Here is a 14048-nt window from a genome sequence, read left to right as displayed (position 1 = left end):
CATGATTTAGGCATTCATTCTTCACCACTTTGTCATTGTTTCATCCACATTTCATCTCATTAGGAGTCGTTTTAGTGTGTTTTGCATACTTAGGACGAATTTGCATTAGGATTGCATGTGCATTGCATATTTGGTTGTTTTCAGGTACTTTGGATGCTTTTGGAGTTCAAACAAAGGAGAAACAGAAAAGAAAGTCAGAATGCCCAATGACGCCTTTAGCAAAACTACTCTATCGTAGCCTCGGAGCCCTGCCAAGGCAAATCACTCTATCGCAACCCCGGAGAAGCCAGCACCTCAGTTTCACTCAATCGCAAAGCCGGAGGAATCACCCCATCAGAACCACTCGATCACCACTCGATCACCAGAAGGCCTATCTGCTCGTTCTGCACTCAACCAGACAAGCTAAGAACGAAGAAGAGAATAGAAGCCGAAGCAATCACTCGATCACCACCTCATGACATCCACTCGATCGCACTCGATCACAGGGTCGCTGGACCATTCAATCTCGACTTCACTGCATCTCACTCGATCGCAAGGCGGAGCCCCTGAAGCCCAGTTTGATCAATGACATACTCGATCACAGGGAGCTCATTTCAGCCCGTCAGATGCCAATGACACATTCGGTCTAGGATCATGACGTGAAGATTCGCTATATATTTAGTTTCCTTAATTGTTTCATTTCTCGCCTATATAAACTGCCTCTTAAGGTTTTTCCTAGGGCATTCGCTATTATCTGTTATTATCTCGCTTTTACATTTTTGCAACTTTGATAGTCGCAGTGTTTCTCCTGCGACTTTGTATTTTCACTTTCAAGTATTTGATATTCAGTTTTCGTCTAAGTCTTTCATCATTTCTGTTATCATGTTCTCAATCGTTGCTTTGCTATTGTCTTTGATTATGTCTGAGTAGTGAACTATATTTCTGAGGATGGGATAGATTAGTTGTGGTTTACTTGGTCGTTTTAGGTGGTTGAGTTTAGAATACTAGAATCCCTTCTGGATTAGTTGCGCTTATTGCTTGTTTCACTAGCTAATGTGGAATATGAGTCTCGACGTCCAGCGCTCAGAAGGCGTTTCATGGGCGTTGGATCCTATTAATTCCAGAGATATCTCACTCTACCCCAAGGGATTGGCTGTAGATAGGGTATTGGCTTTAACATGTTGATTCAATAATGCCTGCTTAGTTAGAGATGGCTAAAGGGATTTAGGTCAGTGTCTAGCTTTGCTTGAGGATTTCTATCACGGGAGTGAATTAATCTGTTGTTGAACTTGTTGTCTAGGGATCGCTTCTATGAAGTTTTGTCAACCGCCTGAATAGATTAAGGAGACCACACTATTCGATAACCCCATGAACTTGTTGGCTTGACTTAGAGCTTTCTGATCATATCTCATCTGTTTGCATCACACCGGATTGGATTGACATCCTAAAATACTACAACGACAGGATAGTGTTTTAGGATTAATTGACTAAAATCCTACTATCAATCTTCTCCAATTGCAGAAAACAAATCAGTGTCGATCGATACACCAGGGTGTCGATCGACACCAATTACTCTTGACGACTCTGTTTTTCCTTTGTCGAGTGGAATCGACAATTTCGCGGAGGAAGAGGAAACAATTCCCGATGGTGTCGATCGACACCCGGTTCGATTAGACAATGTGCAAATTCTAACTGCAACCAATTCAGCAAATCGGCGAATTCCCTTCCCCAAGAGTCCTAAAAAGTCAAGACAAGCCTTAGATGATGTTAGATGCAAGGCTATGATTGATAAGCTGATTGTTGAGATGTCTCTAGTTGAAGCTATTCATCTATCTCATACAATCATAAGGTATGTTAAGACAATGGTTACTAAGAATTTGACGAAAGAATGCATTGTTATGATGATTTCATAGCAAGGAAGCGACATTATTCAGGAATGAATCCCGAGGAAGCTACCTGATCCTGGAACTTTTGTACTTAGTGTCACCATTAATCAGGATTCCTTCCCAAGAGCTTTATGTGATCTCGGTTCTAGTGTGAATCTGATGCCTCGTTCAGTTGCTATGCGTCTTGGGTATTCCAATCTTGAGCCTACCTTTATCACTCTTGTGTTAGCTGATCGTTCTACCCGAATTCCAGATGGAATTCTTATTGATGTTCCCGTGATGATTGGAAAGAGCATGATTCCTACAAACTTTGTCGTCTTGCCTTATGAGAAGGAACCTAAGAGCATGCCCATCAAGGAGTCCTAATAATGGAATCCTTATATTTTTTTAGTAATAAATTTTGAAAAATTTGAAGTTTAGAATTTTTGTACAATCCTAAACTTTTTTCTTGTCCAATGGTAAGTTCTAAAAGTAGGTTTCTAAAAAAAAATGAAAGACAATAATTCATTTGCATAGAAGTTGTTGTCCGAATATTGTTATGTGCTCTCAAATCAAAATACATTTGCAATGACAAACCAAAAGAGATAATGTTGGTCTTCTATAAGTGTTGTCGTCGACGACCTACAGCTAAAAGAAAAAAACATGTAAATACAAAGCATTCCATAATCCAAAGCATTCTCTAATTCAAAAACTCAAAACTGAAAGAATTCTATCAAAAACAAGACTATCTGAACAAGGAAAATAAAAGTTACCTTAGTATTATGAAAGTAAAGAATGTTGTGAAAAAGATGAGAATCAGAGCACATATGACCTGGAAAAAAAAAGTACATAAAGCTGAAGCATGTAAATTTAAATTATGCATTTCATACCTTGACAATCTCACACGTCAAACCAAGATGAGCCTGATTTCATACCAAGTAAAGAATGCGGTGTGACCAAACCAAGATAAAAATAATTCATTCACTATAAAGAAACAGGAACATAAAAAACCTTAACAATTAATTCAAATAAAAACAATCCAAACACATCTCAAATTCAGATGTACGAACTACAATTCATAGACATAATATTCAGAGATTTCAATTGATAGACATATGACAAATACATTCTACATACAAAACATATAAAAAATTGATCTCATAATCGAGTGTGAACAAACAATCTACAGCCTATAAATCGTCTTCAATCATCACTAATAACCAAGAAAGAGACTGATTATGCATTCTTACAAACCCTAATTCGTTTACATCAAATAGCCCTAATTTATTTTGCTTGAATTCCCAATTCACGAAACTCTAATTTCAATAACATCTACCAACCCAAATTAAAGATAGAATCATACACAAACTTAAAGATAGAATCATACCTTTATCATGAGACTGGACCATGGTTTCAAACAAGACTCCGATATGATTCACAATCCTCTCCGATTAGGTTCACCAAACTCGTCGACGTTGAGCACCGTCGGTTGAGATGATGAGCACAGTGGATTAGAGACGACTTCCGGGCGATAATCTCTTCCGATTTGATCATATAAAAGCATGAAGATCTTCCGGCGATAATCAATCGTTCAATTGCACAGCCGAGTTCAAGAGAGAGAGAGAAATCGATAAATGAAAAAAAAAGGCAAAGAAGAAAAAAACTTGTTTTGTCAAAAAAGCTCAACCAATGAAAACATGCCACGTATCCGATCCTTAACATCATCAAAAATCCTAAAATTAGGTGCGATCCTAACATTTAATCAAAATTTTTATTTATTTTTTCTCAAAATTACTCAAAGATTTTGGTTAAGGATCTGTTAAGGCCCTCCCAATGGACCTGCTCTAAGGATCCATTAATCCTAGGGAGATCCTTGTTGCACACAGCTGGAGCAATCATAGATGTTCGACAAGGGAGCATAGGGCTGAATGTTGGTGATCTAACTATGCAATTCGATATGAACACTTTGGTCAAGAAACCGATCATAGAAGGGAAAACCTTCTTAACAGATCCTTTCACCTCCTCAGTTTCAGATAGTATTTGAGAGATGGAATTAAAAAAACCACTAGTGCGAGTTTTGGTCTCTTCCATAGAGGATAGTGCAGATTTGGACTGTGAAACTTCAACATATACTAAGCTGCTAGATGAGACCGAACATGTGATGCAACTTACAGTTGAAGAAGCTCTTCCATCTTTGACTTCAACGCCGACTCCTACTTCAGATTGGGATCCAGCCAAAGCTCCTAAAATCGAATTGAAACCACTTCCAGCAGGGCTAAGGTACGCTTTTCTTAGTGAAAATTCTACTTATCTTGTTATTGTGAATGTTTCTCTTAATCCCGCAGAGCTCACCTTATTCCTAAGCAAGCTGCGCAATCATTGCAAAGCTCTTGGCTACTCTCTTGATGACATTGCAGGTATATCCCAAGATGTATGCATGCATAGGATTCACCTTGAGGATGAGTCTAAGTCTTCAGTCGAACATAAGAGAAGGTTGAATCCGAATCTGAAAGAAATGGTCACGAAAGAGATTATGAAACTGTTGGAAGCAGGGATTATCTATCCAATCTCAGATAGGAGTTGGGTTAGTCCAGTTCATGTGGTTTCTAAAAAGGGAGGTGTCACAGTAGTCAAGAATGAGAAAGACGAGCTAATTCCTACTCGGACAATCACATGACATCGGATGTGCATTGATTACAGAAAGCTGAATGCTGCTACCAGGAAAGACCATTTCGCCTTACCATTTATTGGTCAGATGTTGGAGAGGTTAGCAAATCATAAGTACTATTGCTTCCTTGATGGATACTCCGGATTCTTTCAAATCCCGATTCATCCAGATGACCAGGAGAAAACGACTTTCACCTGCCCCTATGGTACATTTGTTTATCGGAGAATGCCCTTCGGTCTTTGTAATGCTCCTGCGACATTTCAGAGAGGAATGATGTCTATCTTCACAGATATGATCGAGGATATCATGGAGGTTTTCATGGATGACTTTTCAGTTTATGGATCATCATTTGAGGATTGTTTAGAGAATCTCTGCAAAGTGTTAGCAAGATGTGAGGAGAAACATCTAGTTTTGATTTGGGAGAAATGTCACTTCATGGTACAGGATGGAATAGTTCTAGGACACATGATTTCTGAGCATGGTATAGAAGTTGATAGAGCTAAGATTGAGGTCATGACGAGTCTTCAAGCGCTGGATAATGTCAAAGCAGTGAGGAATTTCCTTGGACATGCTGGTTTTTATAGGAGATTCATCAAAGACTTCAGCAGAATCGCAAGACCATTGACTGCTTTACTCTGTAAAGAAGTCAAATTCGAGTTTACACAGAAGTGTCATGATGCATTTCAGCAGATAAAACAGGCCTTGATCAACACACCAATTGTTCAGCCACCAGATTGGGATTTACCTTTTGAGGTAATGTGTGATGCAAGTGATTTTGCAGTTGGAGCTATTCTAGGACAGAGGAAGGATAAGAAACTTCATGCAATCTACTATGAAAGTAGAACTCTTGATGATGCTCAAAGGAATTATACAACTACAGAGAAAGAGTTGTTAGCTGTGGTGTTTGCTTTCGAAAAATTCAGATCTTATCTCGTTGGATCCAAGGTTATTGTTCACACAGATCATGCTGCCTTGAAGTATTTGATGCAAAACAAGGATGCTAAGCCAAGACTTTTGAGATGGATTTTGCTTCTTCAAGAATTTGACATAGAAGTTAGAGATAAGAAAAGAGTTGAGAATGGTGTATCTGATCATTTGTCACGCATTAGGATCGATGATGATGTCCCTATAAATGATTTCTTGCCTGAAGAGAACATATACATGATTGATACAGCTGAAGACGATGACTACAAACGTGACAGGTTGCAGGATCGTGCTTCAGTGTCGAACGACACACCCATTATGACGATCGACACTCATATTTCAGAGGAAGTTGATATTTGTAGTTGCGCGATGGTGTCGATCGACACCCTTGCACCTGTCGATCGACACCCTTCTAAATCGACAAGAAATTGGTCACCAACCGAGAATTGCACCGTCACAACGGTCGAGAAAGATTACCCATGGTATGCTGACATTGTTAATTACCTAGCTGCAGATGTGCAGCCTGATAATTTTACAGATTACAACAAGAATAGATTCCTACGAGAGATTAGGCGATATCATTGGGATGAGCCTTATCTATATAAGCATTGTTCTGATGGAATTTACAGGAGATGCATTGCTGCAACAGAGGTCCCTGATATACTATCGTATTGTCACAGCTCTAGCTATGGTGGTCATTTTGCAACTTTCAAAACAGTATCCAAAGTTCTTCAAGCAGGCTTTTGGTGGCCTACAATGTTTCGGGATACTCTGGTCACAATAGGACCCTTGTCAGAGAAGGGGAAAGATCACCAAGCGTAATGAGATGCCTCAGAAATTTATACTCGAAGTCGAAGTATTCGATTGTTGGGGTATAGATTTCATGGGACCATTCCCACCTTCCAACAAGAATCTCTACATCCTAGTAGCTGTGGATTATGTCTCCAAATGGGTAGAAAGCTATAGCTAGTCCGAAGAACGATTCAACGGTTGTCATGAAACTCTTCAAATCTATCATCTTCCCTCGTTTTGGAGTTCCACGCATAGTCATTAGTGATGGAGGTAAGCATTTCATTAACAAGATTCTTGCGAAATTGCTTTTACAGTATGGAGTCTAGCATCGGGTTGCTACCCCCTACCATCCACAAACAAGCGGCCAAGTTGTAGTTTCTAACAGGCAAATCAAAGAGATTCTTGAGAAAACAGTGGGTAAAGCGAAAAAGGAGTGATCCTACAAGTTAGATGATGCACTGTGGGCCTACAGGACAGCTTTCAAAACTCCGCTTGGAAGCACACCTTTTCATCTTCTATATGGTAAAGCTTGTCATCTTCCAGTGGAATTAGAGCAAGCAGCTTGGGCAGTCAAGATGATGAATTTCGACATCAAATCAGCTGAATGAGCTTGATGAAATACGAATTCACGCTTATGACAACTCGAAGCTCTACAAGGAACGAACAAAAGGCTACCACGACAAGAAGATCCTTACTCGGACCTTTGAGCCTAATGACCAGGTACTTCTTTATGATTCTAAATTGACATTATTTCCTGGCAAATTGTCTTCTCGTTGGACAGGTCCCCTCACAGTTCACTCGGTTAGGTCATATGGAACAATCATTCTCAAAAATAACAATGGCAAACCATTTGCTGTGAATGGACAGAGATTCCAGTAGAAAAGCCTTTGGATCTTCAGGACCCACCTGTTAATTAAGCAACTGCAATGTCAAGCTATTGACTATAAACAAGCGCTTAGTGGGAGGCAACCCACTGGTAAGTATTTCTCCTTTTATTCATTTCATTCATTTGATTTCTAACTTAGGATTTTTTTTATTTTATAGAAATATTCAGATTAAAAAAAAATAAAAAAAGCGTGTCGACCAAAAACGCGATGGTGTCGATAGACACCCTCATTTTTCAGGTAAGTCGTTTTAACCTAAAACTTCATCTTCTTCATTTCATTTTTCTCAAAACCGCCGAATTCACTAAAACCTCCATAGATCCTTCGATTCTTCACCATTTCTCGTGATTTCAGGCTCTAAACTCAATAGAATCTCACCCTCTATCTTCCCCAAGTATCAATTCCATCGATCTACAAGATGACAGGCCAGAAAAAGAAGGCTAGGAAGAGCGTCGGACCTTCCTCCTCCTCCACCGTCCCTCCACACCGCCGACGCTTCTCCACCGCCGTCGGTCGCAGCCCTTCTCAACCGGAATCCGAAGCTGCAGCCCCTCAACCTCCTATTCATCGATTTCCATGGCCAAAGCATCCAAAAGAGAGAATTCCTTCTCAAAGGGGTTGGGAGAAAGATATCAACAAGGAATTCACTAAAGGTGACTATATCAATCGCCCTTTTCTCCAGATTGGGATGATTATGATACTCTATTCTATAATGCCTGGATGAATGTATAAATTTTGCCTACTCGATTTGCGGATTTCGGTTTGATGCAGCGTTTGCAGATAGAGAAATCAGTTTTAGGGCTGCTAGATGACGTAAGTTTGGGAACCATCTGTTGTAGGCAGTACGATCTGTATCATGGCCTCTGTTAGGGTTTCTTATTTGCATGACAGGAAACGCAACGGTCAGGAAGGAGCTCTTATCTTCTTCATTTGCGGTGTCAGATACAGTTTACCACTGCGAGATTTGGGTGACATATATGGGTTTGACAATGATCTCAATGGAGTTTCCCTGCCTGGTCAGTTTAAGGATTCTCAGATTTTCTAGAGCAGTTTTGGTAATGAAATTTATGATTCCAAGGACGCAGTTCACTCAGAGATCCGCCACCCTGTTCTACGGTATTTGGTTAGGCTGATTAGTAGCACACTGTTGTGCAAGATGAAGCCTGGCAAGATGAGACTCTCTGAGTTGTTACTGCTCTATCACGCTCTTCATGACTTCTTTCCTGAAAGCCTTGGATTTGAGCAAGTTGACCGTAATGTCAACTTTGGTGCTGTGTTCGCTCATCACTTGGTTCCTCCACCCATCCCGATGGAGCCACAGGTCTTTCAGCAGTACGTCGTTGACAGCTTCAAGACCGTCTGGAACGCCATAGCTACACTTTCTCGCTGCGGTTGTGTTGCCCCCAGTCGTCGTCGTCGTCGCTCTCCCACACCCACCTCCGGCTCAGAGCATGAGGACTAGCCACCCTCCTTATCGTGTTTTATTTTCTAACTTTGTTTCTGCTTTATTTCAGACTATTGGTTATTTGTTTTAAAACTTGTTGCACTTATTTTCTTATGCTTTGTTGGAACTATTGATGTGTGTTTTAGTGATTTAACAGTCTAACTGGAGGATCCATGTGAAAACACTAACCAAGGCTCTACAACAATGAGCAGAATTCACAAAGCAATGTGAAATGACCAGAGTGTCGATCGACACCATCATGGTATCGATCGACACCACTCTCAGGTGGCAACTCACATTTACTGACTTTTTAACTTTTGACTATTTCTCTTTCGATTCCTCTAGCTTAATAACTCTGGGGACAATGTTACCTAAGTCTGGGGGAGTCAGTTACTAACTTCATCTTTTCTTTTCTTATGAGTCAGTTGTGTCATTTTAACTTAGATAGTCATTTTATTGAGTCAAAACTTTTGTCTGAAATTATGATCTATCTCTCGAGTTTATTCCCTGGATTGTTTAAGTACTGCAGATTCAAATCAATCCGACTAATGAAAATCCCAGAAGGCCAATCAACAAACTTAAGGACATCCATTCCCAACATAATCCACAAAAGCTGGAGCTAATCTCACGGCTCTTCCTTTTACCTCATCAAAACGATTAGTGCTCATAGGACTTGACTCCTTGTTCGTACCCGATAGATCGACTAATATGTTAAAAAGAAAGTGTTCCACTCCCCAAAAAAAAGAAAAAGAAGATAATAAATAAAGAAAGATTGAGAAGACTTTCAGATAGTGTATAGGGGTAGGAATGTTTCGTATGACCCCATTATTATACATTATTTGGAACGATCAATTACAAAAGTTGGAAAATGCCGAGGGTGTCGATCCAGTATGCGAGTTCCCCTTTGTTTAGTCTCTAAGAAGAATAAGTTTGGGGGAGAGAAAGAACACCAAAGAAAAAAATAAAAGAATGGTCGATTTACCATGGTATAGTTCAGGAATGAGTCTAGAAGGTTCTTAAGCATTCACTTGATTGATGAGACCCAGCGATGATAGCCTAGTTGATATAGTTGAGTGCTTTGGTATGGAATTTAGGATGTTGTGTGGGCTAGCAGAGAATTACATGGTGGTCAGGATTTGATTAGAACTGTTTATTTCATGGATTTGGTTTGTATGATCAAGGTAATAAACCAGAGAGATTGGGAGTTTCTATGTTTTTCAAACCTCTTTCGCAGATTCAACCTTTCTAACACAGTTTAGGGGAATTGATATGTCCCGGTTTTTACTGATTTCTAACACAGTTTCAGAATAATTTTTAGAGATCTCTCTAGTCTTTTTCGTACGATTTAAGTCATTCCAGGTACACTCACACATCTGGGAAACATGGAGCACAATAAGGAATTTTGGAAGCTTTTCAGCAATAAAGATCTTGAAGGACGTCTTTCAGAAGCTGGTGTCGATCGACACCACACCTGTGTCGATCGACACTCTTGTCGCTGCCAGGAGAATATTCATTTTACACCAAGTCTTTGAGAAGCCCTGAAGTTTTCCTTATTTTCAAAATAGTCCCTGCACGTTTTTAGAGTTAAATACCTAATAGTTTGGTCATTGTTAGACCTAGTTTTTGTTCTTGAGCTTTTGTTACACTTTAGAGAAAAGAATCCAATCCCTAAAAAGAGAGGATTCTGAACTCCTTTGCTATTATTCTTAATTCATCAATGAAAACTATTCAGATTATGATTTGTGTTTCTATTGTAATGTTTGAGTAATCACCTTGTTGGGTCTACGGAGTCTCAATAGGGATTTAGATGGATTAGTAGATCGAAAACCCCTTAGGATTATTCTTATAGTTCTTCATCTTGATTATTCTTAATGCTAGTTTTAGATTGATCACCTAGAACTTGATATTAGATAATAGGTATTCCCGCCATAGGTATTTGTTATTTGAACCATCATAGATGAGCCTAGGCATTTAAGAAAAAACAGGTAGGTTCATAGAAGGGCTCTGGTTTAGATACTAGGTGAACTATTCAAGCTTATTAACAATGCATGCTTTAGCATAGGATTTCTCGGCTTCTCCGGTTATCTTAGTTGTAAGTATAGAGAGTTTTGCGGAACGCCACTGATTACTCTAGAATTATAGTTTGAGTATGAGAACGGTGCGATAACAATCCTGATATTATCTAGATCTACAATTTATCTATCTCCCGAGATAATTCCTTAGACCTGACGCTTTAATCACTTGAATCTACAACTCATTTACTTGCTTATTTGCCTTTAATATTCAATTACTTCATTTAGCTTATTAAACAATATCATAAGTCTATTGTGTGAACATCGAGAGCTCAGTGGAATTCGACCCTTAAGTGCTAACGACGATCTCTTAATTGAGGGAGTAAGCTTAAGGCAATTTGAGCTATATCAACTACCAAAGTCAATAAGCAGTCTAACCAATCTCTAGGTCTAAAGTCTACAAATCTCTGGAATTCGTAGATTAGGCATCCATTTGAACGTCTTTTGAACGTTGGATACCTATGGTCAAATTTCTACATTAGCCAACGAAAACCGCATAGGGGCCAACGAATCCAGAAGGGATCTAACCTAATCTTAACAACCTGACTAACCTAGATATTACCCTAATCTAATCCATCCTCAAGAACACTAATCACTACTCAAGTAACATAACTAAGAACACAAACCCAGAAATTACTGAAATCATATCAAAATATAGATCTAAACAAGCTAAACAACTTTACTCAAAGAACTAAATGCAAAAACAAAATAGATTAAGAGTAATTAAGGTTTCAAGATTCAGAAACACAAAGAAAAACTAAGAGATAAAAGCTTGATCCTTTGGACAAACCCCAAAGAACCTATTTCTACTAAAATCTCAAAAACCCTAGATTCACTAGAAGATAAGAGACTTGAGGCGGTTTGGATGGATGCTCGATCTTGGGGATCGAGTAAAGAGGGTGTTGCAAAGTCTGCGCCTTTGCCTCCATGCTCTGAGTGATCAATTGGTCGAGTAGTTGCTTCTTCCTCTCCTATTCTTATGCTCAGATGTCTGGTTGAGTGGGGAATGAGGAGGATCAGAAGACGCTTTGAACGATCAACAAGTCTTGTAGAGTATGTTGCCCTTGATCGAGTAACTGGTCGAGTAGAGAATCGAGTAGGGGGTCGAGTGGTTGTCTGTTGCTTCCTCTGTAGCTGCCTTGATAGAGTGACTGGTCGAGTAAACTGCTTTGCTGCTTCCCCTCTGGTGTTGATAGAGTAAAGGGCCGAGTAAACTGCTTTGCTGCTTCCCCTTTAGTGCGCTATAAAGCTTCCCAATATTAATCAGACTTTTGGTGTTATGTTCGTGTATGGTCGCAACTGTGAGGTGGAAAGAAGAGAGCTCTGGTCTGATTTGTGCACTCTTGCCATTTCGTCTCCGCTTAGTAATTCTCCTTGATTGCGGCAGGAGATTTCAATCAGATTGCTTCCATAGGTGAGCATTACTCAGTTGATTGATCTTCCAAGCAAAAGGGTGTTTTACACGTGGTTCAATCATCAAGCCGAGAATCCTATTATCAGGAAACTCGAGAGAGCAATTGTGAATGACCTGTGGCTGGCCTCCTACCATAGTTCTATGGCAGTGTTTGACCCTCCGGGGGACTCTGACCATGGTCCTTGTATCATTCTATCGAAGTCCAGCCGGAAAGATAAAAAAATCCTTTAAGTACTTCTCCTTTCTGTCTATCCACTCTCAGTTTTTTTCTCGTATTTTGGCTGCATGGGTAGGTGAGATTACAGTTGGCTCTTACATGTTTTCTCTTGGGGAACATCTTAAGGTTGCAAAGAAAGCTTATCGGGTTTTGAAGAGGGAAGGTTTCAGTAACTTACAATAGAGAACGACAGAGGCCCTTGCTAAATTGGAAGAGATTCAGTCCTAGTTGTTGTTTGCTCCGGTTGATTCGCTCTTCAGGGCTGAGCACGTTGCGAGGAAAAACTGGAATTTTTTTGCTAAGGTATTGGAGTCTTTTTTTCAGACAAAAGTCCAGAATTAAGTGGCTCGAAGAAGGGGATGCCAACACCCAGTTCTTCCATAGAGTTGTCCTTCCTCACCAAGCTAGAAACATCATTCGTTATCTTAGGAGGGAAGATGGGTTGAGAGTGGAAAATGTTGACCATGTTAAGGACATGATTGTGACTTATTACACCCATCTTTTGGGAACGGAGAGCTCAACTTCTACCCCTTACTCGGTGGAGACTCTCTGGGAAATTTACCCCTTTTAGTGTGACTCTACTCTTGCTGAAAAGCTCATTGCCATTCCATCAGACGAGGAAATCACTCAGACCCTTTTCTCTATGCCTAAAAACAAGGCTCCTGGTCCGGATGGGTTCCCGGCTGAGTTCTATTGGGATTCTTGGTCAGTAGTGAAGGAAAGCACTGTTGCGGCAATTAGAGAGTTCTTTACTACAGGGCACCTTCTCAAAAAGTTTAATACCACGGCTATCACTCCTATTCCTAAGGAAATTGGTGCTGATGTGCTCTCAAAGTTTCGCCCTGTTTCTTGTTGTAAAACAATCTACAAGGTAATTACTAGACTGATTTCCAAGAGGTTAAAGCTCTTCATTTCTCAAGCAGTCTAGGGGAATCAGGTTGGTTTTATCAAAGGTCGTCTTTTATGTGAAAATGTTTTACTAGCCTCAGAGTTGGTTGAGAACTTTCAGGCAGATGGGAAAGTTACCTGTGGCTGTTTGCAAATTGATCTCTCTAAAGCCTTTGACAATGTCAATTGGGAATTCCTCATCAACATTCTTATTGCTTTGGACTTACATGCTGCCTTCATCAGTTGGATTAAGGTTTGCGTCCAAACTCCATCATATAGTATTGCTTTCAGGGAGGAGCTAATTGGGTTCTTCCAAGGGAAACACTACAGGAAAACAGGTGATAAACGACTTACACAGCAGTCGCATAGTAGTCGTAAAAAATGATAATACGACTAATCGGCGACTAAAGATGCTAGTCATTATTACATAGTCGCTGAGTAAGGTAGTCGTGAATTAGTCGTTGATCGACGACTATATTACGACAAAAACCCAATCAGTACAAAATCGTCGTTGTATAGTCGTATAAGATTGGCGACTATTTAACGACCATTGCACGATTCATTGTCCTGTACAGAGCGTGTGAAACACGTAGTCGTATAATAGTCGTATAAGTGTTTATGACGATTTGACGACTACTGGACGACTAATTCGATCAATGTAAGGAAATAATTCTCGTTGTCATATAATAGTCGTATAATGTTTTACGACTATTATACGTCTAATGGACTATTATATTGTGACTAGGTTGGTTAGTCTGATAATAATCGGTAACTGTTGTGACTATTATACGACTATTTTACGTCTAATTTGCTACCTAAATACGACTATTGTGCGACTACTGGTTTTGTCCGAATAAGAATTTGGTCATCGATTGTTGGGTTTCTTGTTTGTTGTTTAAAG

General features: G+C 39.8%; 3 pseudogenes across 3 annotated transcripts; all 3 read left to right on the top strand.

Annotated features, from left to right (window-relative positions):
- Positions 1-1480: 1480 nt before the first annotated feature.
- On the top strand, positions 1481-2209 carry AT2G10165 (annotated as a pseudogene; the record flags this gene model as incomplete). Its single annotated transcript has 1 exon — positions 1481-2209.
- Positions 2210-3693: 1484 nt separating this feature from the next.
- AT2G10160 lies at positions 3694-6967 on the top strand (annotated as a pseudogene; the record flags this gene model as incomplete). The annotated part of the gene is made up of 1 exon: positions 3694-6967.
- Positions 6968-11898: 4931 nt separating this feature from the next.
- AT2G10150 lies at positions 11899-13487 on the top strand (annotated as a pseudogene; the record flags this gene model as incomplete). The annotated part of the gene is made up of 1 exon: positions 11899-13487.
- Between the last annotated feature and the right edge of the window lie 561 nt (positions 13488-14048).

The sequence above is a fragment of the Arabidopsis thaliana genome, chromosome 2, assembly GCF_000001735.4.
Source record: "Arabidopsis thaliana chromosome 2, partial sequence".
Lineage (NCBI taxonomy): Eukaryota > Viridiplantae > Streptophyta > Magnoliopsida > Brassicales > Brassicaceae > Arabidopsis > Arabidopsis thaliana.
The sequence above is the reverse complement of the archived record's forward strand: the minus strand, read 5'-3'. Positions and strand labels throughout refer to the sequence as shown.